Source organism: Protopterus annectens, chromosome 9.part0, assembly GCF_019279795.1.
Source record: "Protopterus annectens isolate FY-2018-M chromosome 9.part0, PAN1.0, whole genome shotgun sequence".
Taxonomy (NCBI): domain Eukaryota; kingdom Metazoa; phylum Chordata; order Ceratodontiformes; family Protopteridae; genus Protopterus; species Protopterus annectens.
Genome location: NC_056743.1, coordinates 1,714,533,197 through 1,714,560,184, shown reverse-complemented (window position 1 = coordinate 1,714,560,184; position 26,988 = coordinate 1,714,533,197).

Genomic DNA, 26,988 nt, shown 5'->3' with positions numbered 1-26,988 from the left:
ATCTCTGACTGCTTTATTGGAAATGCTGCATATCCATAAGTCCAATAGCTCATGGGTTACTCGGTCTAAAGACCTTAACCTGGTATGTAACATTAATAGAACCTTCTGGATGGACAGATTTCACTCCCAGAGGTTACTGCACCTGTGGAACAGACTCCCTGTTAATGTCAAGCAGAGTAACGCTTTGGCCCCCTTCAAGCACAATCTGGACAACTGGATGGGTAACCGTAAATTCACCCTAGGGGTTTCACTTGTGTCTTTCTTGGACAAGGGCAATAGGTGTTGATCATGAAAACACCAGAACTTGGCTAGGCTTGTAAGGATCTTACGATCGAACACATAATAAACATATTATGACTGGCAAGTCAGTCATAATCCTCTATATAATATATTATACATATGCATATATATATATATATATATATATATATATATATATATATATATATATATATATATCTGTATATACTGTTTACTATCAGAATTTGGAATGGCAGTTGTATGATTACCACTTGGTCGAAATCATGGTGCTCAAGGTTTGCAATGCCAAACTGTAAGATTATGAACCAAGATAACAAATGTAGAGCTGCATTCGTTATTATGCGTTTGGCATAGTGAATGGAGATTATGGTGCAGTGGGGAATTTCCCATTTTCCTCACTGTAGTGTGATCTCGGAGTTGGTATATTTAAACTGCAAGGGGTGCAGGGGGGCTTGCCCCCCTGCAAAATATACACACTAACACAGACTTTCAATTCTGAAAGTTTGGTGTTGTGAATGGGACTATTGCAGCCATCAGTTATGATATTGTGAACTAAACAGTGAGTACATTTTTGAGGTTTTGGTTCGACAGTGTGAATAAGCGCACAACTGCCTTTCCAAAATTTGATAGTAAACCTATACATATACATATATGTATATATCTATATCTATCTATTATATATATATATATATATATATATATATATATATATATATATACACACAGATAATTATATATTAACCGTATATGTCATTTCCTATCTCTGTGCACCAAAAAAAAAAAAAAAGAAATAGAAAGATAATGCCTGTGAGCAAATTGTTCTTTAAAATCATTTTATTGTTGGAATTAAAACATCCAAAATAAAAAAATAAATAAATAAAAAATTAGGTGAGTACTTTTGTTCTAAGTCAGGACTTTGACTAATCATTAGGTTCCTTTTAAAACTATAAACCCTAAACAAAGCTCAAATAAAAAAATAATGTAATTATCCAATCAGGATTCTAGATAACAGAAACTATTCAAATGGAAACCTGAATATTATAGGTCCCAATGATGGTCCTAGGCTAAAAAGGGGAAGGATGTCCAAAGATCAAAAGCGCATCCCATTGCTGAAGTCAATAATGCAAACTTCCAGCAATCTGTTATCAACAATTTCCTGGAAAAGTTCTCCCTTGCCAACAGGTGCATTATAGTGGAATTGCAGCAAACAAAACAGGCCAAATGAAGGAAAAATATATATTTGCCTTCAGGGTCTGCCTTCATAAGCACTCATATAGTTCTGAGGCTTGCAGCTCTATTAAAACATCAAAGCACCAATCAAAAATAAAAAGGGGGAAGATGTGCTGGAAACCTGGGCTCTGGGAATCTGTTCAAAAGGGGATGTTGGTTGTCATGCAATAGAAGGGGTCTTGTGTGCCAAGAACACAAGTTACCAGAGAGGCTATCAGAAACAGAATTAGCAGCCAGCCTCGGTGAATGGGTCCCTAAAGACCAACCAAAAACTGAATTGACAACAACTTTGGAAGAGGGGCCATTCCAAATGCTCACACATCTTAACAGACCCTAAAAATGCTAAAGGAAAAAAAGCACTCTTCTACTGAGGAATCCCTAGAAAACACATAATTACCCTAACCCCCCACCCTACCCCTTACCACTTCTAAGACCTACAAACCATCAATCACATCCCCATCCAGTTACAGCCAAATTATGTTTCAAATCACCTCCCCAATCGACTATACCCCACAATCCAAAAAACAGCCATGCCTTAGATTTCACAGCCTAATGATGCTGTACCTTAAAACAATTACCAACATAGCAGCCCAACTACTACTAGGAAGGGATATTCACCCCAACCCTGGCCCAACAACAATTATTAACAACAGACTAAATTCCCAACTACCATGTACACATAAACCCACAGACCTACTAATATTCAATTTAAACATCCACAGTATTATGAAGAAAATAGAAGAGCTGCACTCAGCCATCACCCAATATAATCCCGACATAATACTAATAAATGAGACATGGCTTAAGCCACAGAGCATGGACAACTCCATTACCCCCCCTGGATATAACATTCAAAGTGTAGATAGACTTCACAAAAAAGGTGGAGGTAGTGCCCTAATTTACAAAACCAACCTAAAACTCCAGCTACTGCAAAAAGAACTCCCTAACTCCAAAAATGCTGAAATCATATGTGCACAAGCACCTAAACATACTCGGGATCGATATACCCCCAGGGGACAACCAGACCACACTAGAATCAATACTCTACTGGGCTTCCCACTCCCTCCCCCAAGAAACCATAGTCTTAGGCAATGTTAATATTGACTGGAACTCCATCCACTCTCCAACACCCAGCAATCACATAAACCTATGTAATTTCACCCAACTCATTCAATCACCCACACACATTGACAAGTCCACAAAAAAGGTAATCCATACTAGACTGGATCCTCATAAATCAACCCAACACTGCTCATCAATGTGGAACACTGCCTGACTCTCTAAGTTACCACAATCCCACTTTCATCCTCAGGCACAAACTTAAATCAGTTATCTCCCACACTGTACTACAAACCCTTGCCCAGAGAAACTTCACACATACCATTTCCTAGAAGCCTTAGAATCCTGCAACTGGTCTCCCATCAAAACCCTCACACTTAATGTAGTAGAACACTTAAACTCCCCATTTCTATAAATTCTCAACCAACTAGACGCATTCAAAACAATTAGAATATGCATCTGCCCTGCCTCATGGCTCAAGGCACCACAAGGGCTTTACAAAAAAGAGAGGGATATGGCTTGAAAAATCTGGCGTCAGCATAAAACACTCCCAACTAGTCAAGTGTTCCTTGAACTTAGAAATAAAGCTAAGAAACAAGTTAGAACTGACAAACTGAAACACTACACTTCCCTACAAAGAAAACATAGTAACAACCCTCAAAAATTCTGGGCCACAGTGAACAACATCCTCCAACCTGGTAAAGCAACCACACCCCCACCCCCACCTAATATAGATGGTTCAAACACATATATAGCCTCCAGTTTCAATGACTACTTCACCTCCTCTGTACTTAAACTCATAAACAATACAAACTCCAGCAACCTCCTCCAACCTCCTGAACCCCAGAATAATACTACCCCCTTCTCACTCAAATCAATACCAATATCTAGCATCCAAAAACTCTTAACAAAACTTAAACCAACCACTCTCGCTGCAGACAGTCTTCCTGCTGAATACCTCCAACTAGCATCTAGGGCCATAGCCTACCCCATCACACTGCTAATAAATAGATCTATTACTGAGCGCATGGTCCCAACCTTGTGGAAATACTCTTTTATTATTCCCCTCCACAAGGGTGGTCTCTCCACCGATCTCTCTAACTATCGACCCATCCCAATCCTCTGACCCCTATCCAAAATCCTAGAAAGATGCGTTCACCATCAACTTCTCACCCACCTTCTCTTCAACAACCTTCTATCTATCTCACAACATGGCTTCCGCCCATGCCACAGCACCACCACAACCCTAATTATCTTCACCAACGTCATAAACACATACAAGAACCAAGGTAATCTTGTCTCTGTCATCTTTCTAGACTTATCCAAAGCTTTCAATACAGTTTCCCACAATAAACTCCTAACCTGCCTCTCAGATCTCAACCTTGACAGCCCCACCCTGATGTAGTTTAAAGAATATATAGATAACCGACAACAATCTGTTAAATGGCTTAACTCTATATCTCCCCTCCCACTCCTAGTCATGGTTGGTGTACCCTAAGGCTCCATCCTTGGCCCCCTCCTGTTTAACATCTTTACAAATCAACTCCACACCGCAACTACAAAAGCCAAAATAGTCCAATATGCTGATGATATGATACAACTGTGATCTGCTCCGCATCCAACATTCAACTCCTCCAACACAAAACACAAAAATCCTTCACTGAAATAGAAAATTAACTAAACAACTCCCAATTAATATTAAACCCAAAGAAAACACAATTTATGTTGTTCCACCCTACAAAAACTCATGATACTACCTTCTCCATATCCTCAGCCGACAAGACAATATTACCCCAGTCCCAGAAGCCAAGGTACTAGGATTTACCATTGACCAACAACTAAAATACAGCAAATATATATCCCTTACTGTCTCCAAAGTACATAAGAAACTAGGGACCCTCTGTCGCTGCAAGCAGTACCTATCTTCCAAAGCTAAAGTCGCCATAGCCAGAATCTATCTGCTATCAACACTATTGTATGCATGCCCAGTATTAACAAACCTAAATAAAACCGACCTTAATAAACTCTCTACATGCTGTAACAAAATCACCAGATTCACAACCAATGCCAGATCACACTCCCACCATTGCCAATCCCTACATGCACTCCACTGGTTAGAATTCCCAAACCTACTACAATATCACCAACTGAATCTGGCACACCAGATATTATATTATCCTGAAAAAACCCTGCCCTGACAGGTCTCCTAAATTTCTATAATTCAAACAGGCAGTTACGATCCAGTAACAAAACCCTGATAGAAAATATCCACTGTAAAAACAGTTCTGGGGAATCTCTCTTCAGTCACAAAGTTGCAAAAATATGGAATACCCTGCCTCCTGACCACAGGCTACAAAAATGTACATCCACCTTCAAAACCCATCTAAAATCCCATCTATATACCAACCAATTATGCAACTGCAATGGACCTCCCTGAACTCCCACCCTGCTCAATGAAGCTCCCCTTCATGCTTTAGTCAACACATAACACTGTATTACACTCCTTCTCTTTTCTCCTTATACATATTGTAAATATTGTTTTCTGTACGCCTACCCATTACCAAAGCTCTGTAATGTCAAAAGATTGCAGTGTAAGATCACGCAACTGTGCTTTATCTCTATATTATTAGCTTGTAAACCTTTCTATATGTGTATCCTAAACTTTGTCACCTTGACTGTCATTTATTTTAAATTCATTTTACATTGCTTATACTCTGTAACTGTTTGGAGCTTTTCTCCCCAGGACTTCGCTAAAAATGGACACTAGCTGTCCAGCCAAACCATCCTGGTAAATAAATGTTAAATAAATAAATTAATTAATTAAATAAATGGACTAATAAGTAAGATGGCTGCAAGTGAATATCAGGATGCATTCTTCATAAGTTACCTATAAAGAGCAATGCAGGGCGAATATGTGCTCCATGTAGAATAGATCAAACATGAAATACTGTGTCAGATCATTAAAGAGTCATGTTCCTTATGGCTACCCATTCCCAGAAATCTCAAGAAGTCTACGAGAGTTAAATGTCTGAAAGAAAACCCCCAAAGCAAAAGGTCTGAAAGAAAAATGATTCCCCCCTCTCCACTAGCTTGTTGTCAGCTAGAGCCTGTGTCAAACCCTAGCTTGTACTGCTGCTTCCCCTAGACATACATGAAGCCCTCACAATTGCAGGAAAAAGCTTGCACGTATAGCGCAACCTTCACACATAAGTGATTGCATCACAAGCAGCTCACTGTCCCCATAGCTTAGACTTGGCTCATAGCAGACTGGCAGACTGCTTCTCACTTACCACCTTGCAAATGAATTTGCTTAGTAAAGGCTGATTTCCCAGCTCTGGTCAGATGCCTAGTTGAAGTACATTTAATTTTAATTTTTATGACACTTAAGTTCTTGACACATGTTAAGCAAGATGCTATATTTTACACTTGAAATATTAATTCTGTGCAATTCCCCGCCTCCTTTTCTTCTTTGTTTTATATTCACAAGAATAGGTCACACATTCTCAGGTCACAGAAAAAAAACACATACTGCATATTAAGCTCACTTATACGTTACAAATGAGCCAAAAGTCTGAGATTAGAGAGAAAAAAAATCTATCACATTTTAAATAAGCTTCTCTACCCCGGAAGTACAGGATTGACCACAAAATTCATGAAACAGCTGGTAGAGACAAAGTAAGACTACTGTGAATCCATCAGTTCCACAGGGGTTTCAGTCCCCAGTCATAGTGAGGATCAGCTTCGTGGTCTGTCAGCCTGTCATGAATCCAAAATTGAATCTCCAGATGTTCAGACCTCTCCTGAGTCAGACAATGGGATGCTTACTTTGGCTCGAATTCACAGACCTCTTTGGAGGGTCTACTATAAGTGCTCTTGTCCCAAAGACTAATGTCTCAAAGCTAGGGCCTTGAGTGTCTTGTAGTTTGGGCATGCTCTCAGATATGAATTCAGGCATTTAACATTGCATTCGAGCAAAGTAAGTGGAACAGCCATTGTGAAAGAGTGGGTGAGACTGTAGATTAAGGCACTGCTTCGGAAGGGAGTTTTAGGTTTAGGGAGTAGGAGAGGGATTTTAGGTTTAGGGAGCAGGAAGGGAGTTTTAGGGTTAGAGTGCAAGAAGTGTGTTTTAGGGTCAGGAGAAGAGAAGGGAGTTTTAGAGTTAGGGAGAAGGATGGGGATTTTAGATTTAGGGAACAGGAATGGAACTGTATGATTAAGGAGTGGAAAGGAGTTTTAGGGTTATAGTTAGGGTTCTGGTAGGTCTATACAGTTCATAGAATAGGATATTGGGTGGGAGTTTGAGCACTTGTTTTTTCAAGTGTGTTGTGTGCTTCTACCAAGTGAACACATGCAGTAGATCCTCCCCTTCGGAGACTACATTGAAATTCAGGCCAGGAAGCAGTTCCCAGATGCTTGCCAAAGTTGCTCACACTCCTAGGAATATGCCAGTTTCACCAGAACTGAATGAAAAATTGGATATTCCGACCATTCTGAATGAAAAGAACCACAAAGATAGATCTGTATGATAAATGTACCACAGCAGATCTGTCTGATTTAATGTTTTGCTTGGAAAGGGTAGACTCAGCTATTAATTTCCTCCTGTCTGCCATTTTTTTTGTAGTGCACCCGCAGGTATAGCTGAATAGTGTATGGGTTCCTTCCAACCTGACTCTGGTGACCCCCTATTTACATCCAACACACCAAGGTTGCAAATAATAACAGATTTTATTCTAGATGGAAACTCTAGTCTTAACAGGCAACAGCAGAATAGCAAACAAATTATTGCGGTAGCACAAAGTTTAGCAATAAGAGCTATACATTCAGTGAAATCACACCTCCCAAAACTCAATAAGAGAGGTCTTGTCAATCAACTATGAGTGAGAATGCAATGTCATTAAGCAGTAAAGATTCTATAATACTACAATACTAACAGCAGCTATAACCTTGATCAGTTCTAATCAAACCAAACTGTGAAACACTCTGTTATACCCTGTTCACTGGCCAGTGACTACTTACAATCCTAATGTCAGCATGATGGGGCCCAAAGTTGGAGCTCATATGAAACCCAGGTATTTGCAATCCACAAAGCATTAAAGGAGAAATCCACACTGAGGGATGAGTAACATGAGATCCGCAGAATGACAACCAGTGCTATTTCGAGATAAAGCTAAACAGTTTCAGTTCAGAAAAGGAAAAACCTTGGCCCACAGTCCCCAAAGCTATAGCACAATCCTACAAAAGTATAAAATGAAAGGTAAAAAGTAAAAAATGCAACAAGATAACACACAGCAAACGTTTCATCACAGCAAAGTACAAAGTGCTAAGCGCTTTCACAACCAAAGTTGCTTCATCAGACACCACAGTAAAAAATGCACAGGTTTAAATAGAGATTCTAAAATGCCAATTAATCAATAAAAATCACACAATGATTAAGTAGCAGTGAAAAACAATTAAGCCTCATGCTCAAACTAAAAAAAGCATTGCTTAAAAACATTGTACAAGAAGGAATCAAATACTATACATGAGAAAGCACTTAAAAACTTATAAAATCATTATAAAACATGGAAAAATACTAGGCAGGAAAAAGTTAAATAGAATACTTGGAAATTAATAGTTAAATACATTAGACTAATTTTCAAAGAACTTAGCTAATCTTAATGCTTGAGATGTCTAGCCTTTAAAAAAGGGACCAAGGAAGTAGTAGCATTCAAACCAGGATACTTTTCAGCATTAAGTTTCAAAATCCACTTCTGTTCATGTCCCTCTGTGATATTCTCAATGTCACCACCTCTGGGGTTTCTATGAATATGTTGTAGAACAAAGAACTTAAAGGAATGAGAACGCCATTGGACATAACATGATTGGCTAGAGCATTTGATGGTTTATTATTACTAATATCTCTTAGGTGGACTAGAATACGATCTTTAAGCATTCTATTTGTTTTTCCTACATAAAAAGCAGGACATTGTACACAAAAACAATAATAGACCACATCTGTAGATCTGCAATCAGTGTATTGATTAGTGTACAAAGAAAATTTCCTAGTAGGATGTACATATTTATTTTTGCTATATATAAATTGACAAGCACTGCAATTCCTGCATGGAAAAGTACCATGCCGATTGGATCTAATAATAGTTCTAGATAATTCACCATGACATAGATGTTGTTTAAGGGATTTATTATTTCTAAAACTAAAAATAGGAGAATGTCCGACCTTGTCTACCAGTCCAGGCACTTCTTGTAGCAAATACCAATGCTTTTTGACTACATCTGAGTATTGATTGATGTTACTGGAAAACTGAAACACCACTCTAAAATCATTACTAGTTCTGTTAGTATATCTTGTATTGTCAACAGCATCACCAGCATTAAAATAAGGTTTACATCTAGTGCTTCTCAGATTCCAGGCATTAGAGATAGTCTGTTCAATGTCTGCAAGCGAGTATCCCCTATGTAAAAATTCTGTTTTTAAATTAGATAGGGCAACTACTGCATCTTCATCTCTGCTATGCAGTCGCAGTGTTCTAAAAACCTGACCCTTGAGCATGTTCCTAGGAACGTGTCTAGGGTGCATACTAGATTTGTACAAAAGAGTATTTTTTCTAGTGGGTTTAAAATAAATATTACTGCAAAGACTATTTAAAACAGATTTACTAATCTGCACATCAAGGAAACTGATGTCACTGTTGGAACTATGGTAAGTGAACCTTACAAAATCAGTAGTTGAATGCAAATATTCCACAAACTGTGCCAAATCAATACCAGAGCCTCTCCACAGCATAAACACGTCGTCCACAAAGCGGACGTACCAAAGTATTTGTCCAAAGAATGGATTATTGTTTGACAACACATTTTGCTCTTCCCAGCTGACCAAAGCCAAGTTGGCGTAGCTATTTGCACATGCAGTGCCCATGGCAACGCCAACTTTCTGCAAAAAGAATTGCTCCTGGAACATAACAACGTTGTTCTCTAGGATAATCTCTAAGAGACTACAAATCAACTGTATCTTAGTGTTGGTGAAACACTTATTCACATAAAGAAAATCCCTAACGCTGTCAACACCCCAGGTGTTAGGTATACTAGTGAATAAGGATTCAATGTCTAATGTAACAAGGACAAAATTCTCATTAACATCAACACTTTCCATTCTATCATAAAGCCTTTGTAAAAACATCTTTGTATCCTTCAATATTGTATGGCAGTTTGCCAACAAACCATGCAAACATCCCTCTACATAAATAGAGAGAGGTTCAGTACACCACCCAGTCCCTGAAACAATAGGACGCATGGGTGGAGATAACAAATTTTTGTGTATTTTTGATAGGCCATATACCCTGGGAACAAGTGGTTTATACACATTAAAATACTTAAAAAGTGAATAATCTATTAAATTTGTGATTAGTAAATCAAAAATTAAAAAAGAAACTTTATCTATAATAGCGTTAACAGTAGGCTTGGAAATGCATTGATATGTATGCGTATCAAGTAAAAGTTTCTCCATTTGTGTGACATATAAATCCTTGTCCATTAACACTATACCGCCTCCTTTATCAGTCTTAAGTCCTTCAACATTTCTGCTGGGTCGGCCGAAGCCTCTCACCACTCTGTTGATAATATTCTGGATGTCAGGCACTGCAGTTCCACTGATGTGAAATGTAGAGAGCATCCAACAACCATCTGGTAATTGAAATTGGCTTCTTTATAATAAACCCAGCAGTATTCTTGTCTTTGCCGATCAGATGCAGGCTTGGGACTACTGGTTCCAGACTTCTCTCCTGATTCCACAGATCATCATTGACCGGGTTTTCAGAGGAGGACAGACACGATCTTCAACTTAACTTCCCTGTCCCAGACACTAGAAAAATCAGGTCTTAATGCAAGCCCCTTATTCCTTCACCCTGTGTTTCAGTCTGCACTCTTTCACTTTAATTTCTCTCTTTTTGTGGTGTATCGGAGAACTGCAGTTTGTTAACCATACAGTGAAATACAGTGGGAGCTACATTCTCCCCTTGCTTGAAAACTTGGGTGTGTATGTGTATATAAATATATATATATATATATATATATATATACACACACACACACACACACACACACACACACACACAAACACTAATGCACCATCAACTGAACAATATTTCTGCATTCAAAAGGTACATCCCACCAAGGGTGATCAACATTATGCTTAACTTGGGATGGGGTGTCACCAGTTGAGCAGGAGGCATAGGGATCATGGGCATAGCCTCTCTGATGAGCAGTGGTCACAGGCTCCTGTGTACTATGTCCCAAACTGTCATATGTAAGCCTCTGTGGCGGCTGAATCTATCTCTGAGGCTTTGGTTCAAAAGAGACAACTGGGGAATTCTGCTCTGAGGTTGGTCACTCACATCACACTCAACGTCCAGTTCCTCAGTAGGCATATTGTCTACTTCTACGACTTCCTGTTGTATAACTTCACTTTCTTTCTCCATAACTGTACAACCGTCCTTAGCACCATTATCCGAAGTTTGTATAGCAGGACCTCCATCAGCATCAGGTCCTGCAAGAGGCACAGAAACATCACTCAGTCTGTTGTTGGTTCTGGGCTGTTCAAAGTGACAAGGGACAAATTCTGGTGCATTTACATTGAGACTGCAGTCCATGGGGCAGGGGCGGCCCGTGCTATCAGACTGCCGGACTGCAGCTCCCTCAGAACGAAATAAAAATAAAAAGAAAAAATGTTTTAAATTTTCGCGGACTTCGCGCATGCGCAGTAGTCCTGACGCGCACGCGTCTATGTGCATGCTCCAGGCAGTCCAGCAGGACCCATAGGGAACACATGGAGATGTCTGTGCACTTTTAAAGTGCACAGACTCGCTGGGATGATGCATCGGGGCCGGACTGCAACAGCCAGAACAGTCTCGTCAGGAGGTTTGCTTTCAGGGATCTTGCGGGTCTTCAGAGTATTGCGCGGGCAGGATGTATGGATATTATGGAGAAGGAGAACGGACAGGTAAGTGTATGGTGCTTTTTACGTTTACAATGTATGGGACTTGCTTTTATACTTTGTGTATGGTACTTGCTTTTACTTTGTGTATTGTATGGGACTTGGTACTGCTTCTACTTTGTGTATTGTATGGGACTTGGTACTGCTTTTACTTTGGTGTGTGTGTGTGTGTGAAAATGCCCCAGGTGCTCATGGTGGTGAGGTAGGGAATACCTCAGGCTTGAACCCTGTACCCTGTATGCAGGTGTTAAAGACTTGAGTTCCCTACCCACCACCATTTGTAAAAAATTGCAGATTTTTGCCTCATATTTGATCTGATCTGTTCCTCATAATATCTGTGGTTTGTAAATGTTGCAATGCTTGATATTTGATGGTGTAGTAGTAGCATTGTTGCCTCACAGCTGCAAGTTCTCAGGTTTGATTCTTGGCTGGGGTTCCTTCTTTGTGGGGTCTGTATCTTCTCCCTGTGTTTGTGTGGGTTTGCTTTTGTGTCCTCCCATGTTACAAAGACATGTCTGCATTATTTCTTCCTGGGCCTCTGCTGAAAATTGTTTTTTTGTTCCAAGTCAGACTGTCCTGATTAACAAATGTTAAATAAAATTGACAGGCATTTATTTGAATTTCAGACTTCAGGTTTCTGAATGTTTAATTCCTTGCATATTTGATGGTGCAGTGGTAGTATTGTTTCCTCACAGCTATAGGTTTTCTGGTTTGATTCTTGGTTGGGGTGGCTTCTGTGTGGAGTCTGCATCTCCTCCCTGTGTTTGTGTGGATTTGCTCTGGTGCCCTGCCATTTTACAAAGACGTGTCTGCAGTATTAATCCCTCGTCTCTGCTGAAAATTGTTTTGTTCTGTCCGCAGTAAAATTGACAGGCATTTGAATTTCAGACTTCAGGTTTCTGAATGTTTAATTCCTTGCATATTTGATGGTGCAGTGGTAGTATTGTTTCCTCACAGCTATAGGTTTTCTGGTTTGATTCTTGGTTGGGGTGGCTTCTGTGTGGAGTCTGCATCTCCTCCTTGTGTTTGTATGAATTTGCTCTGGTGCCCTGCCATTTTACAAAGACGTGTCTGCAGTATTAATCCCTGCGTCTCTGCTGAAAATTGTTTTTGTTCTGTCCGCAGTAAAATTGACAGGCATTTGAATTTCAGACTTCAGGTTTCTGAATGTTTAATTCCTTGCATATTTGATAGTGCAGTGGTAGTATTGTTTCCTCACAGCTATAGGTTTTCTGGTTTGATTCTTGGTTGGGGTGGCTTCTGTGTGGAGTCTGCATCTCCTCCCTGCGTTTGTGTGGATTTGCTCTGGTGCCCTGCCATTTTACATAGACGTGTCTGCAGTATTAATCCCTGCGTCTCTGCTGAAAATTGTTTTTGTTCTGTCCGCAGTAAAATTGACCGGCATTTGAATTTCAAACTTCATGTTCTTCAGAATACATAGTAGCACAACCTTTTTTCCTAGCAATTTTCTAAGTTTATAAGATGAATATTTTAAATTTGTCCCTATTTTTGGGACTGTATTCCCCCATTATTGGCTTCATCCAGGTTTTTGTGCTAAGGTTGACAGCTATGGCAAGAACTGAATTCACTGAATATGTTTGAGGGCTGTATTCCCTCATTACTGGGTTTGTCCAGGTGTTTTGTACTATGAGGTTGACAGCTATGGTGAGAACTGAATTCACTAAATGATAGCCATTTAAGTTTCAGTCTTCCTCTCTTTTACAAAGCAGCTGATGTGGCGTAGTGGTATGTTACTCTGACTGTTTTTTGCTCAGGGACCTTGGCAGTAAAATGTATGGTGGCAACACAACATTTTATTCTGCAACTTTCCAAGATTATACAAGCAATGTTTAATGTGTCCCTGGTTTTGGGGCTTTTGACCCCCCCCCCAATACATTTTGGCTTTTTCCAGTTTTCTTGAGCTGCGAAGTTGAGATGCAGTTGAGTATTGAGTAGATTTTACAAGGAGCTGAGAGCTGCAGGGGAATAGAAGTTTAGTGCTTTGCCTAGTTAATACTATAGCACAACAGGTTGTGTACTTGCTTTTGATGCAGAAGGCTGTGGGTTCTACTCCCACAAGGGGTGGATGCTGCCGTACTGAGAATGTTCTCCTTGGTGAAGATACTAACTATGAGTCTGTTATCAGTTTGCCATCCATTTCCTCTTGCAATATTATTACTAGCTTATCATTTTTAATGCAATATAGGCAATTTATTCCTGAAGGGCAACAGACACTTTATTTTTCGATGAAACCATGAAATATAAAGGTGATTGCTAGCAGCAACCGCTTCATTAGTTACAGATTTCTTTAATGTGGAATTATTTAGATGACTTACTTCAGAGATTGTGCATATTTACTGATAATGGACTGTAGAATTGTGCATATTTATTGATAAAGGTGGACTGTAGAATTGTGCATATTTACTGATAATGGTGGACTGTAGAATTGTGCTAATTTACTAATAATGGTGGACTGTGGAATTGTGCATATTTACTAATAATGGTGGACTGTAGAATGGTGTATATTTACTAATAATGGTGGACTGTGGAAGTCTGAGTAGACTTTTTTATGATAAATGTTCTCAACTGGGCAGTTTTGTCATTATGGGTGCATATGGTTTGTTTCATTGCTTACTGGAAAAATGTTCAAAACAAATTTAAAACACCCTCTAACAAGTGTACTGTATTGTACAAGGAATATAATTTTAGTACAATGAGGAAGGTGTATCAAAGAGCACATGTATGTTTCATATGCAAGGGGTCTATGATTTGAAAACAGCCCAAAATTAATCTTTATCTGCCACTGGCAAAATGTATTTTCTTTGAATGTGGGTTTCAATGCTGTTTCAATGAATGTGAGTTTCAAGGGCAGAGAAGTTTTAATGCTAAGTTTTCAGTGTGAGACTGCATTGCTTTGTTTAACAGATGACTTAATGTTTGTGCTGTAAAATACAAAATAAAACTTTCAAATGAAGTCCAACTTATCATAGAAGTAAAGCAGTATGCACATTAGTGTTTATGGTAAATGGAGTGAAATAGCCAAGTAATGGTTCATTGGAATGGCTGCAGAGGCTCCATTCAACCATTATTTTGTCAGGGGGGAAGGGCAGCAAACTCAGACAGGCCCAGCTGAACTATACCTCCCAACTGTCCAGATTTTCAAAGAATGAATAGATTTTTGCTTCTTATTTTTGGTTTGTTCTTCATAAAATTTGTAGTTTTCTGGCAAATCATTTAGGAATTAAGTCACCAAATAATAAGTTTCAGACTTCATAACCTTCAGAAAAATGCATGTTAAAGTAAGAGCTGTTCTATCAATTGTCTCAATTTATACAAGAGCAATTTTAGTACTGTTTATATGTGCCCCAATATATTTGGCCTTGTTCAGATTTACTGCATTAACAGGTTGAGAGGTACATGCAAATAAATTGCTTTATAGAATTAGGCATAGCCAACCTCTCAACTGTCCCCAGTTTTTGGCTCAAAATGTTGCTCTTCCCCCTAATAATCCCTCCACAAAATAGCAATTTTGGAAGAAAACATGGAGGGTTTACAATTAAGAAATAACTGTAATAATCAAAGTTATAGATTACTTGAAATGCATGTAGATTCTTTTATTTTGTCAGCTGCTCAAGGTAGCAGTACTAATATTAAAGTGTCCCTTCTTTGGCAGGTAGCAGCTGTATTGTGTGTCTATTTTATATTTTTGCATCACATTTTGGTCCATTTTTCATAAAGTTGTGTTTTTTGGCAAATTAGTGACAAATCACTAAAGACTGAAGTTAGAAAATGACAGACATTTGAGTTTTAGATTTTATACCCTTCAGAAAATTCATACTAATGCAAGACCTATTCTATTATCTTTCTAAGTTTATTAGAGCAATATTTAAAAATTGTCCTTATTTTTGGGCCTTTGTCCCACTTCTGTGTATGGCTTTGTCCAGATTTCTTGCTCTTGAGGTTGAGAGGTATGACAAATGTGTCAGGGCCATCACAGTCAGCCAGAGAGATTTCAAATTGTGACATGCTTGTTGCACCCCACTCCCCATGTAGTGACTCTGGATGTGTCCAAGCAAGGCAAGGAGTAGTTGTATCTACCTTGGATGGGGAGGACACACTGCATAAGTACTACAGTGGCTTTTCATCTGTCCTTGATTTTGCAGAATGGTCTGGTTTCTGTCATATTTTTTTACTGTTGATTTATGCTTATTACTCAGATTTATGCTTATTACTCAAAGTGCCTGTTGCTCTGTGTTTAAGTAGCAATGCTTTAATGACCATAAGGTAAGCTTGTCTGAGATCGTAAGATGCAAGTAAGCTTTAATAAGCATACTGTTAAAGAATTGCCAACATCGAAAGCCTTTCTGTTGTTGCCATGCAGAGAATACTTGACTAGATAATGTATAAGCCTTGGGTATTAAAGGACAGGATTCCATTATTTTAAAAAGCTCATTACACTTGTTGGAGACTTCCAGTCATCTCTACAGACTTTACCCGTAAACTAAACAGAATGCCACTCATGTTTAGTCCATAACCTGCACAGTAATCCTTTAAGCAATGTATCTTGAGCTTGGTTCTTGTTTGCTTTTCATTTTTTACTTTTATCATGTTTTCCCCATGAAACAAGTTGTCAGGCAGCAGGTCTTTTTTGGATAAGAAACATTTTTACAAGTGGGGGCATCACATAGATTTCTACTTTCAGCATGTTACTTGGTACTTTAATAAAGCTGAATATATTATAATTAGAACTGCAGTGCAAGGAGAAGTGGTTTGAGTTGAGTGCTTCTGGTTTTTCTTATACTTGATTTTGACTGGCATTCCAGTAATGTATTTAAAAAGTAATTTATTTTTTCATGCCTCACAACCTTTTGTTTCCATCTAGATATTAAGTAAGCTGTCATGCAGCCAATGCATTGAAATATTTTTATTCTTCTACACTTATTTTTGTCTTGATTGGACTTTCATAATGATGGTTTTTCACCCAGGGCAGCGTATTTAATTAAAGTTAGTTTTTTGTGGTTTTGTGCATAGCTCCTCCCCTTTATGGTTGACCACACCCCCCTTGACCCCACCCATTCATCTGTCTTCTGCAGCCCCCCTGTGATTTGAAGTCACCAGCCGCCACTGCCATGGGGTCTCGAACATCATCATAGAAAAGTCCACTGAAACCCCAGTCATCATCACTGTCCTCCTCTCGTTTATCAGGAGGAATCATAGGCTCTTGAACATTTGGGAGGATATTTTCTTTCTGCCTTAGTCTTCTGGATCGCCTTGAGTTAGGTTTTCGTTAAGCCATTTAGGTTTCCAGATTCATGGGTCTCACTGATTATGCCAAAAGCATTAAGTTGTTGCGGTGCCAGGTTTTGATGGATCCTTCTTTCCCGTTAGGGCAGACTTGGTAGACAGGGATGTTAGGTAGCTGAGAACAAATTATGTAGATCTCAGATCCCCAACAGTCAGCTAGTTTGTGCTTTCCTTGCAGGCTCAAGTTTCTCAAGAGAACTCTGTCCCCTGGTTGCAAGTCTTATCTTTACTTTCTTGTCACAGTACCTTGTTTCACTGACGTCTTTGTCCTGTTGATTTTTCAGCTAGATCATAGGCCTGTCTGAGGTGCTTCTTGAGTCTCTCCACATAACTGCTGTGAGATCGCACTGGCGTATTATCAGCTGTGACTCCAAAGGTTAAATCAACAGGAAGACGAGCTTCTCTTCCAAACATTAAGAATTAAGGCGAGAATCCTGTAGCATCATTTTTAGTACTGTTGTATGCATGCACCACTGCAGCTACAGGTCTACTTCATTGACTCTTCTTCTCAGCAAATAGTGTTCCCAACATGTCTAGTAAAGTTCTGTTGAAACGCTCAGGCTGAGGATTCCCTTGAGGATGATAAGGAGTGGTGGGACTTTTCTGAATTCCCAAAAGAGTGAGTAATTTGTGGACAAGCTTGCTCTCAAAGTCACACCCTTGATCAGAGTGTATCCTCTTTGGCAGGCTGTAGTGTACAAAGAACTTCTCGACAAGTAGTTTTGCCACTATAACAGCTTTCTGATTGTGAGTTGGAAATGCTTCAGCGTATCTAGTACATTGGTATGTCACCACCAGCACATTACTGATCCCGCCTTCGTCCGGTTCAATGCAAAGGAAATCTATATAAATCAGTTCCATGGGTCCACTACTCTCCATTTGACTCAATGAGGCAGCTCCAGTGGGCAGAGTCTTTCTCTGAATGCAGCGAAGACATGTGCGACATTAATCTTTAACATCTTGTTTCATGCGTGGCCAGTAAAATCTGTCTCATACAAGTCCCAGAGTTCTGTCATACCCAAGATGACCATATTCATCATGGAATGGTCGAAGTACTACTTCTTGATACTTTTGAGGAAGCAACAATTGCTATTTTTCACTGCCAAGTGCACTAAGAGATCTCCTATACACTAGTCCATTTTATATCTGGAGTCTGTCCCATTCTTTAATCAAAAGTCTTGCCAGTGGATGAATATCTGTGCGAAGCATATCAACTTGTTTCTTCTCTAAAGCAGCTACCACCAGCAGATCTAAGGGGTCTTCTCTTTGATTTCTCCTGAAGTCATTGTTACTCAAAGCTGGTAACGATGAAGCCTGTAAAGTGACCAGATTACAGTAAGCTTGGGGTATGCTTTTTTCAGACAGACTGAACTTCTGGGTCCAACATTCAGTTTGTTGGTAGCAGGTTGAAATCTGGCACATAGCTCTCACACCTGGAGATGGAATTTCCACCCATTCATCATCGGGGTGTAAATCCCAATAAGGTCTTCTGGACAGACCATCAACATCTGCATTTCCATGTCCTGGGCAATATTTTAAACTGAAGTTGTAGATGGATAAAGCTGTCATCCATCTGTGGCCAGTAGCATCTAGCTTTGCAATAGTCTGAACGTATGTCGGAGGGTTGTTGTCAGTCTGAACTTCAAATTCAGCCCCATAGAGGTAGTCATGCAACTTGTCTACTACAGCCCACTTTAAAGCAAGGAATTCCAACTTGTGTGCAGGACAGTTCCTTTCTGTTGGAGATAAACTTTGACTGACAAAAGCCACAGGTCTCAGTTTCTTGTCATGCTCCTGGTAAAGGACTCCTCCTAAACCATCTCTGCTAGCATCCACATGTAATGTGTATGGCTTTGTTGAGTCAGCATATGTCAGCACTGGGGCATGTGTCAGGCAATACTTAAGCTGTTCAAATGCCTCTTCACACTCAGGAGTCCAATGACTCTCGATGAATTCTTTAGAGCAGGGGTGTCCAACCTTTTGGCTTGCTGGGGCCGCATTGAGTGAACAGAAATGGTCTTGGGGCCGCATATAAAATATATCATATAGTTAACTCTTTCGTTGCTCCGGAAGACCACAGTCTACCTCCTGGCTGTACTGTAGGTGCATTTGAACAATGAATAAATGTAATATATTTGCCTTAAAATTCTAATTCTCATTCTAATTCTAATTCTCTAATCTAACAGTTAACTCTAACATCTTAGATAATATATCTGTATATATATATATATATATATATATATATATATATATATATATATATTTTTTTTTTTTTACAAATAAACAGATATTCACTACAGCACTAGCATTTCTCACTGGGAAAACCATTCCAGCAGTCCAACTACGTAAAATGTCAACATCAGCAGTCCTAGAATATGATAATCCACAAAAATAACCCAACAAATTTGCAATAAAGTAAATAATTCACATTACTGACTTAAAACAATTCTGAATAAGCTACAAGAGGGTCTCACCAAAACAAATAACTGGTGCAGAAATATGGCCTCAAGCTAAATGTCAAAAAATGCATGATCATCCCCTTTGAGGAGAGTGATGTCCCCACAAATTATCATATTAATAACAATGTTGTAAGCACACAGTAAGTCGTATGGTACTTGGGCACCCAGGTTGATAGAAACCTGGCTTGTGACCACCACGTTGTCTCCGTTGTAAGGAAAGCTTTTTACATGTCCCACTTCATTAGTAAGGGTACCTCATCCGGAGACAAGGAGGTCATAACATCCCTGTATTGAGTGCAATGCTCCTTTTGGCATGTGCCTCAGCAAAACACCCTGCCAAAAGAAAGACTACAACCATTTCTGACAAAAAAGGTCAAAGGACTAAGTTCGCTTAGTTATCCAAACAGACTAAAAAAGCTTCTTGCTTTCTTCTGTCTCTCACTGGCCCCTATAAATGTCATCATTGGATTGCTTTCCAGGCTAAGAAAGATCCTGCCTTAAGAGACTTCCTCTACCTCAGAAATACTGGTTATACTTAAAACGCTCACTACAAAGACCACAGTCTTCACTGCAACTTAAACAAGCCACTTTTTATGTACAGGTTCTTGACACAAAAACTTTCAACTTCTGTAAAAAGCTCCTCTCATTATCAAACAATCAGCAACACGATGGCTGGATAGATGGCCATAAATGTAGTCCTTGGGTAAGTAGCATAGCCTTCATCAAACTAGATGGAAAATCCACATACTAACCTTTCCCAGCTGGATGGCTAAGATTTAATATTGGTTACTCAAGTCTAGTTTCTCAAGAAGAGGGGCATGTTTAACTAAGAATTCCATTTGCAAAATTATATTCAGTATACATATTAAATCTCTCTCTCTATTACACACACACACACACACACACACACACACACACACACACACACACACACACAAAAGCCTCTACTTGTAAAATAGGCAACCTCAATAATCACATGACACCCACTCACTGAATGAAATTGTCTGGAAGTCAAAATATCTGAAAAAAAAATCATAATAGCGATGGATTCATCCATGTAATTTCCCACCATCAAAAGGACCATCAATAAATCAACAAACAACTGCTCAGCAAAAAGTAAATCAACAAGAAAACCATAAACTATAATGCTACATACTGGTGTAAACATATAACTTGTGTCAATCCCCAGGTTAATCCATACCAAAAGACTGTTTCAGAGCTTCAGCTATGTACAAACAGCTTTCTCCTAAAAACTTTACTCATTGATATTTCCCTTGCTGTAATTATAACTGTAAAAAAAATGTTTTTAAGTTTATTCTGTACCTCAATGATTCTCACTGTTGCGAGATGTAATCTCTGCCATATTGTATGAGTGCTACATCCATAATTTGCTGTCTCTCTCTCTCTCTCATGTATTGTATTATATTGCTGTCTCTCTCTCTCTCTCTCTCTCTCTCTCATGTATTGTATTATATTGTTTTGTGTTATTTTTGGAGCTTTTCTCCCCGGGCCTCTGCTGAAAATGGACCTGTGTCCAGTCGGACTTTCCTGGTAAACAAATGTAAAATAAAATAAATAAAAATAAACTTCCCTCCAATCTAAAGCCATTTGACATTCAGACATTTTAATTTGTGCAGAAGTTACAGTTTACTGAGCTGTAATACTGACCTTCGCTTTTGAAAAAAAACAAATTCCCAGACTTTGCCAATAGCTCAAAGTGTAGAGAGGATTATTTATTTATTATATATTTATTTTTGGAAAACCTCTTTAAAACTGTTAAACTGATTACACACCCAGAAACACAGAAAAGTTATTGTGATTATGTAAAACACAGACTGCTCCAAGAAATCAAAGTCACATTAGCACTCTATGCTTATGTCCGTACAGATGAATCATACCTGTCAATTCCAAAAGAAGTAAAGTAGCTTAATAAGAAGGTTATTTGCAAGGTTAGATGGCAGTTTATATTGGAAATAAGCAGAGATATTAAAAAAGCTCTGTTTTTCATAATTATGTCGAAAAGTCTTCCAAGGTAAATACAACTTCTGATTTAGTATGGAACCATACCTCTCAACCTTAGAGCAAGAAATCTGGACAAAGCGAAAACTAAAAGTGGGACACAGGCCCAAAAATAGTTATGCATCACAGACACCATTGAAACAACTGTAGCTGCAAACATTATACATCACTTATAATCTTTCTATCCCATCATTGTCAGTTAAGCATTATATGGCTCATTCAGTCCTGCCTTCTTTTGCATCAAAGAAAACCATGCTTTGAAATGACAAATGCATTAAAAATAATAAATAAAACACATTGCATCAACATCCTGCAGCTTCCTACCTGCAAGCAACCACAGAGCTTTCACTGAAACTAGGGCTACTTGTTTCCCCAGAATGACAGCTCTCCCTAATTAAGTCTAATGGTATACAATCTACCAGTATCTGGACTACTTGAAATAAATTAAATTATGGCCTGTAAATTGAAAGTATACTTTGTTTAATTAAACTATATTTCTAAGCCCACTTACTATATTTTTTCAGTAACATCCCAATATCCATTTCCAGGTCACTTTACAAGACATTGGCAGTGGTAGACTTGGCATCCTTCAGAACCCCACAGGCCCACGCTAATACATTGTCCATTAAATGTAAGTATCCATCCACTGTAAATGGCAAGAAGCTATGTCTTAAAAAATCTACTTCTGGCATGCATACCCAAGTATTAGGTTTTGAAACAAAGAAACATATTCTCCACAGTCCGTAAGTCTCTGTCTTTAATAATCATCTACTGTTGCAGCACTCCCAACACATAAGCACTCACATACACACTAAAATCTCCAACATTTAAAAAAATGACATTGTGCCCACTTGATTTGCCAGTATTGATGATCCACCAAAGCTATGCTTACTGTTGTCTACCACTGCTTAGAACCCACCAATGAAAAAACAGTACTAGGTGCTTTTTAGTTTGTCTGAAAAAACAATACAACTTTATATGCTACAGTCCCACAGTCAGTCCACTACTGACCCATTAATCCTAGGCTGCTGTCTCATTTTTACTCCCTGGAACTGCATTACCTTGGATGACTACTTTTATTTCCTAAGCAAAAGACACACATTGGAAGATGAGACAAAAATACAGACATTCTTTGAAAATCCATACAGTTAAGAGGTATGAGTTCATGTTCAATACAACACTCTCCCTGTCAGGAAAAGCCGCAATTTAATGAAAGTGTACTCTTAATGTATGATATATTTGTGAGCTAACTTGTTTGTGTTCAGTAGGTAGACTGATCATTGTTAGCCTCTTTGTGCATGCGTCTCTCTCAGTCATGCACACATACACACACTCTTCTTCTACTTTCACACACACAATTCTGCTTTCATGCATGCATTCACTCACTCCATACTTACCTATTAACACATGTAATTGCTGTCCCTTTCAAAGGCAACAGCGGCAAATCCATACTCTTCAGCGAGAACACACAAGCACACGCGCACACACACACACACACACACACACACACACACACACACACACACACACACACACACACACACACTGATTGTTCAGCGCAAAATAATGGCGTAAACACACTGACCCTCTTTTGGCTCAAAAACAAAACTAGAAGGGTGCTTTGGTGCATGCGCACACTGACATTCGCATTACAGGTCACAGGAGCGAAAAACACAAAACAAAAAAAGTGTTTTGGGGCATGCGTGCATCGATATTGCAGTTAGAGGTTGAGGGCCGCATGGAAGAGCTCTGAGGGCCGCATGCGGCCCGCGGGCCGCAGGTTGGACACGTCTACTTTAGAGCCTCTTGGTCCATTTGGCTTCTTCAAAAGGATGTCTTCATTTGTTCCATCTGCTTTCTCATAATTTTGGAGCAGTTGGTTAAGTGGTCTTGCTATCTTTGAAAATCCTTCCACAGATCTTCTGTAGTAACTGCAGAACCCCAGGAGATCACAGCTCTTTGATGGTTCTGTGTCTGGGCCAAGATGTCACAGCTTCATCTTTGCTGTGTTCTGCGGATATCTCATTTGCAGACACTACATGTCCCACATAGGTCACAGAAGGTTGGAAAAATGTGCATTTGTCCAGTGACAACTTCAGTCCTTCCTTCTCAGTTCTGTCCAATACTTTCATCAGTCTTTCTTCATGCTCATCTAGGGTCTTCCCAAAGACAATGATGTCATCAAGGTAGATTGACTTCCAGGAGATGTATGTCCCCAGCTGTTCTTTCCGTGATTCTCTGGAAAGTTGCTGGTGCATTCGATAAACCTTTGAAAAATACCAAAGGAGTGATGAACGCAGTCTTCTCTTTATCTTCTGGGTGCATAGGGATTTTATAGTATCCACTCTTTAAGTCTAGCACACTGAACCACTTACTGCCCACCAGGCAGTTTAGAGCATCTTCAATCCAGGGTGCTGTGTACTGGTCTGGAATGGTTCGCTGATTCAGAGTACAGCAGTCAACACACATGCAAATTGACCCATTCTTTGTCTTGACAACAACATTGGGAGAGGAATATGGACTTCTCAACTCTCAAATTATCCCTGTGGCTTTCAGTTCTTCCAGATGTTTTCTCAAGTCCTCCAGATCTCCTGGAGCTACTCTTCTGGAACGCTGTCTGAAAGGCCGGTCTTCTTTCAATCTTATTCAGTGTTTTGCACTTTTTGCACAACCCACATCCAGCTCACTTATAGAAAAACATTTTTTCTTCTTCATCAACAGCTCTTTAGCTCTGGTTACCCACTCAGGGGACAGAAGACCACCTCCTAGATTAATATCTTCCAACTTCAACTCATTGACAATGCTCTCGTTTTGTGTCAAAACAGAAGCAGGTAAGGGAGTGGCATCATAAACATTTCCAAACGCACCTGTGAACACAGGGCAATGGGGGTACTTCCTTTATTCTTCAACCCCACAGGCAAGGTATCATAAGGATGGTTTAGCCTGTTCACAGGCCAAACTTCGGGGACTAATTTCAGCCCTAGTATAAGGCTATTTCTGGATCCATTTCCACTATGAGATGAGAGGAAGCTGTTTGCCCACACATTCTCACTTTGGCCCTCAAACAGGTGTCCTGACCAAGATTAATTATATGTTCTTTCCCAGAAAGGGTCCATACATGACCGATTTCATCTTTCTTACTATCCTTCTCCTTCTGAAGAGCAGAAAAATCTGGTCTCAGGAGTGGATATAGTGTTGGGTGTTCCTGGGTCAACTGAGGCATCAGCATTTTTCTGATGAGGTCAGTATTTGTCCCCACTAAAATAGATGCTGAATCCTTTCCTTTTGGCCTGGAGCACACAACAGTGAGAGTTTCAAAAACTTCTGTTGACCCAACAACTGAGGTGGAAAATTTTAACTTGAGTGAGACATAACCATCATAGGGGAACTTCATGTCACTTAGCCCCCAGATCTCCAAGTCTTCTAATTTTCCAAGTGGCAAATGCTTTAAGTATTTCTGGTAGAAGTCTCTGAACAAAATGGTGATTTGTGCACCAGTATCCAACAATGCTTTATGTACACACCCTCTATCTTCACTGCCATGATAGGGGACGATCCCACTAGGCCATCGGGCACTTTCTGTTTCCGGTGTTGTTCAGCTTTACAACAGTGAGCATGTTGTTGAGGTACAGTTGGTTGGCTTTGCCATTTTAAAGGATGGAACTCTTTCTTAGTATTCCTTTGTAGTTTCGGATGCTGAGACTTTTGCTGAGATGGCTTTCCAATTTGGTTGTTCACCTCAGATGAGCTAGAAGTGTGCACAGTGGGTAGTTTCTCTCCTCTCTTGCAAGAAGTGGTTGGGAAGGGAGATCCAGGGAGACTTGTCTTGATGTTAGATTTCATGGATCCCTTGGTAACTGGGCACTTAGCTGGCTCCTTCACTGAGGCCCTTTGAAGTTTCCCTGCAATGCACTTGCCAGTAATAGCTTGTTCACTTTTTCTAAGTTTTCTGCATTTGGACACTGTTGCTTTATATGCCCTGCATCTCCACAGTGAAAACAAAATCTAATAGGAACTTTGAACATCGGGTTGTTTGTTTCTTCCCTTAGTCCCTTCATGGAGGTTCTAGCAGATGTATTCCTCCCTTCAGCTAACATTACCACTGCTTTCTGTAATTCTGCCACCGTCTTGGTAACTTAAGCTATGGCATCGGTTAGGGAAGACACCCGTGCCTGCAACTGTGACACCTCTACATTATGGACACTCTGGACCATGACTCCTATTTGAGTAGTAAGCACTGCTGTAGGCTCCTGCTTGTGTTCGCTCACTGCTTTAGTTGATGTTGAACACTGAGATTTGGCTTCCAACAGGGCTTCCTCTTCCCTCACTTCTTTAACCAATTGAGAATCGGTTAGAGTCTCTTTCCTATCTCTCATCCTCAGTTTCCACATAATGGGATCCATAGATTGAGCTCCTTGTAAAATTTGACCATTTTGTACTTAGCCAGCTACTTTCGGATCCACCCCTTTCTTTAGGATGATCTGGTGGAGCATTTTATCTAATCGTTTAATGTAGTCAGATAATTTCTCACCAACTTCTTGGTATGTATGTTAAACTGATACAATAGGTCAGCAGCCCTCTCTGTTCTTCCAAACACATCCTGCAGTACTCCTAAATAGTCCTTGGCTGTGCAATCTTGCTTACTCATTCTTAGGTTGTGTATGGTATCTGCAGCTAACCCCTTTAAACTTTCAGCTCTCTGCTGCTTCTTCTGAGTTTCTGGGATATCCCACTCCTCTGGGGCTTGTGAAGCTTGATCCATCCAAGAATCAAAATCTTCCTCTCCCTGAGGTGTAGGTTATTTGCCAGAGAGGAAATGTAATTTGCGGTACCCAAACCCAGTGAATGGTTGTGTAGGCTTTAAGCATTTTTCTACAAGACTCCCCAAAGCATTCAAAACTTCAGGCCCTATATTATTTGTGGGGAGTGAAGCTTCAGTTTCTGGTGTATCCATGGTGCTGTCTAATAAGAATCCACGACTCACAACTGGTAAGGATTCTGTGATTTGATGTATTTAGATGTCAGTCCATGTGACACCTGGCAACACTAGAACTAGGCAGTGCTCTGACTGAGCATTGTGGTGTTTGCACCACTTAGCAGCTACTTCTGGGTTCATCTTGCTGCTGGTGTTGCTTTACACATGTTCAGGGAAATAGGGCAAACTTCTAGGTAGTACAGGCAATCCCGGATGAGCCCCCAAATGTAGCACACCTGCTGGTGTAGCTGAATAATGTATGGATTCCTTCCTACCTGACTCTGGCGACACCTCTATTTACACCCAACACACTAAGGTTACAAATAATAACAGATTTTATTTTAGATAGAAACTCTAATCTTTACAGGCAACAGCACAGTACCAAACAAATTATTGTGGTAGCACAAAGTTTAGCAATAAGGCAATAAGAGGTATACATTCAATGAAATCACGCCTCCCAGAATGCAATAAGAGAGGTCTTGTCATTAAACTATGAGCGAAAATGCAACATCAAGCAGTAAAGATTCCATAAAGCAACAATACTAACAGCAGCTATAACCTTGGTCAGTTCTAATCAGACCAAACTGTGAAACATTCTGTTATACCCTGTTCACTGGCCAGTGACTACTTACAGTCCTAATGCCGGCATGATGGGGCCCAAAGTGGGAGCTCATATGAAACTTGGGTATTTG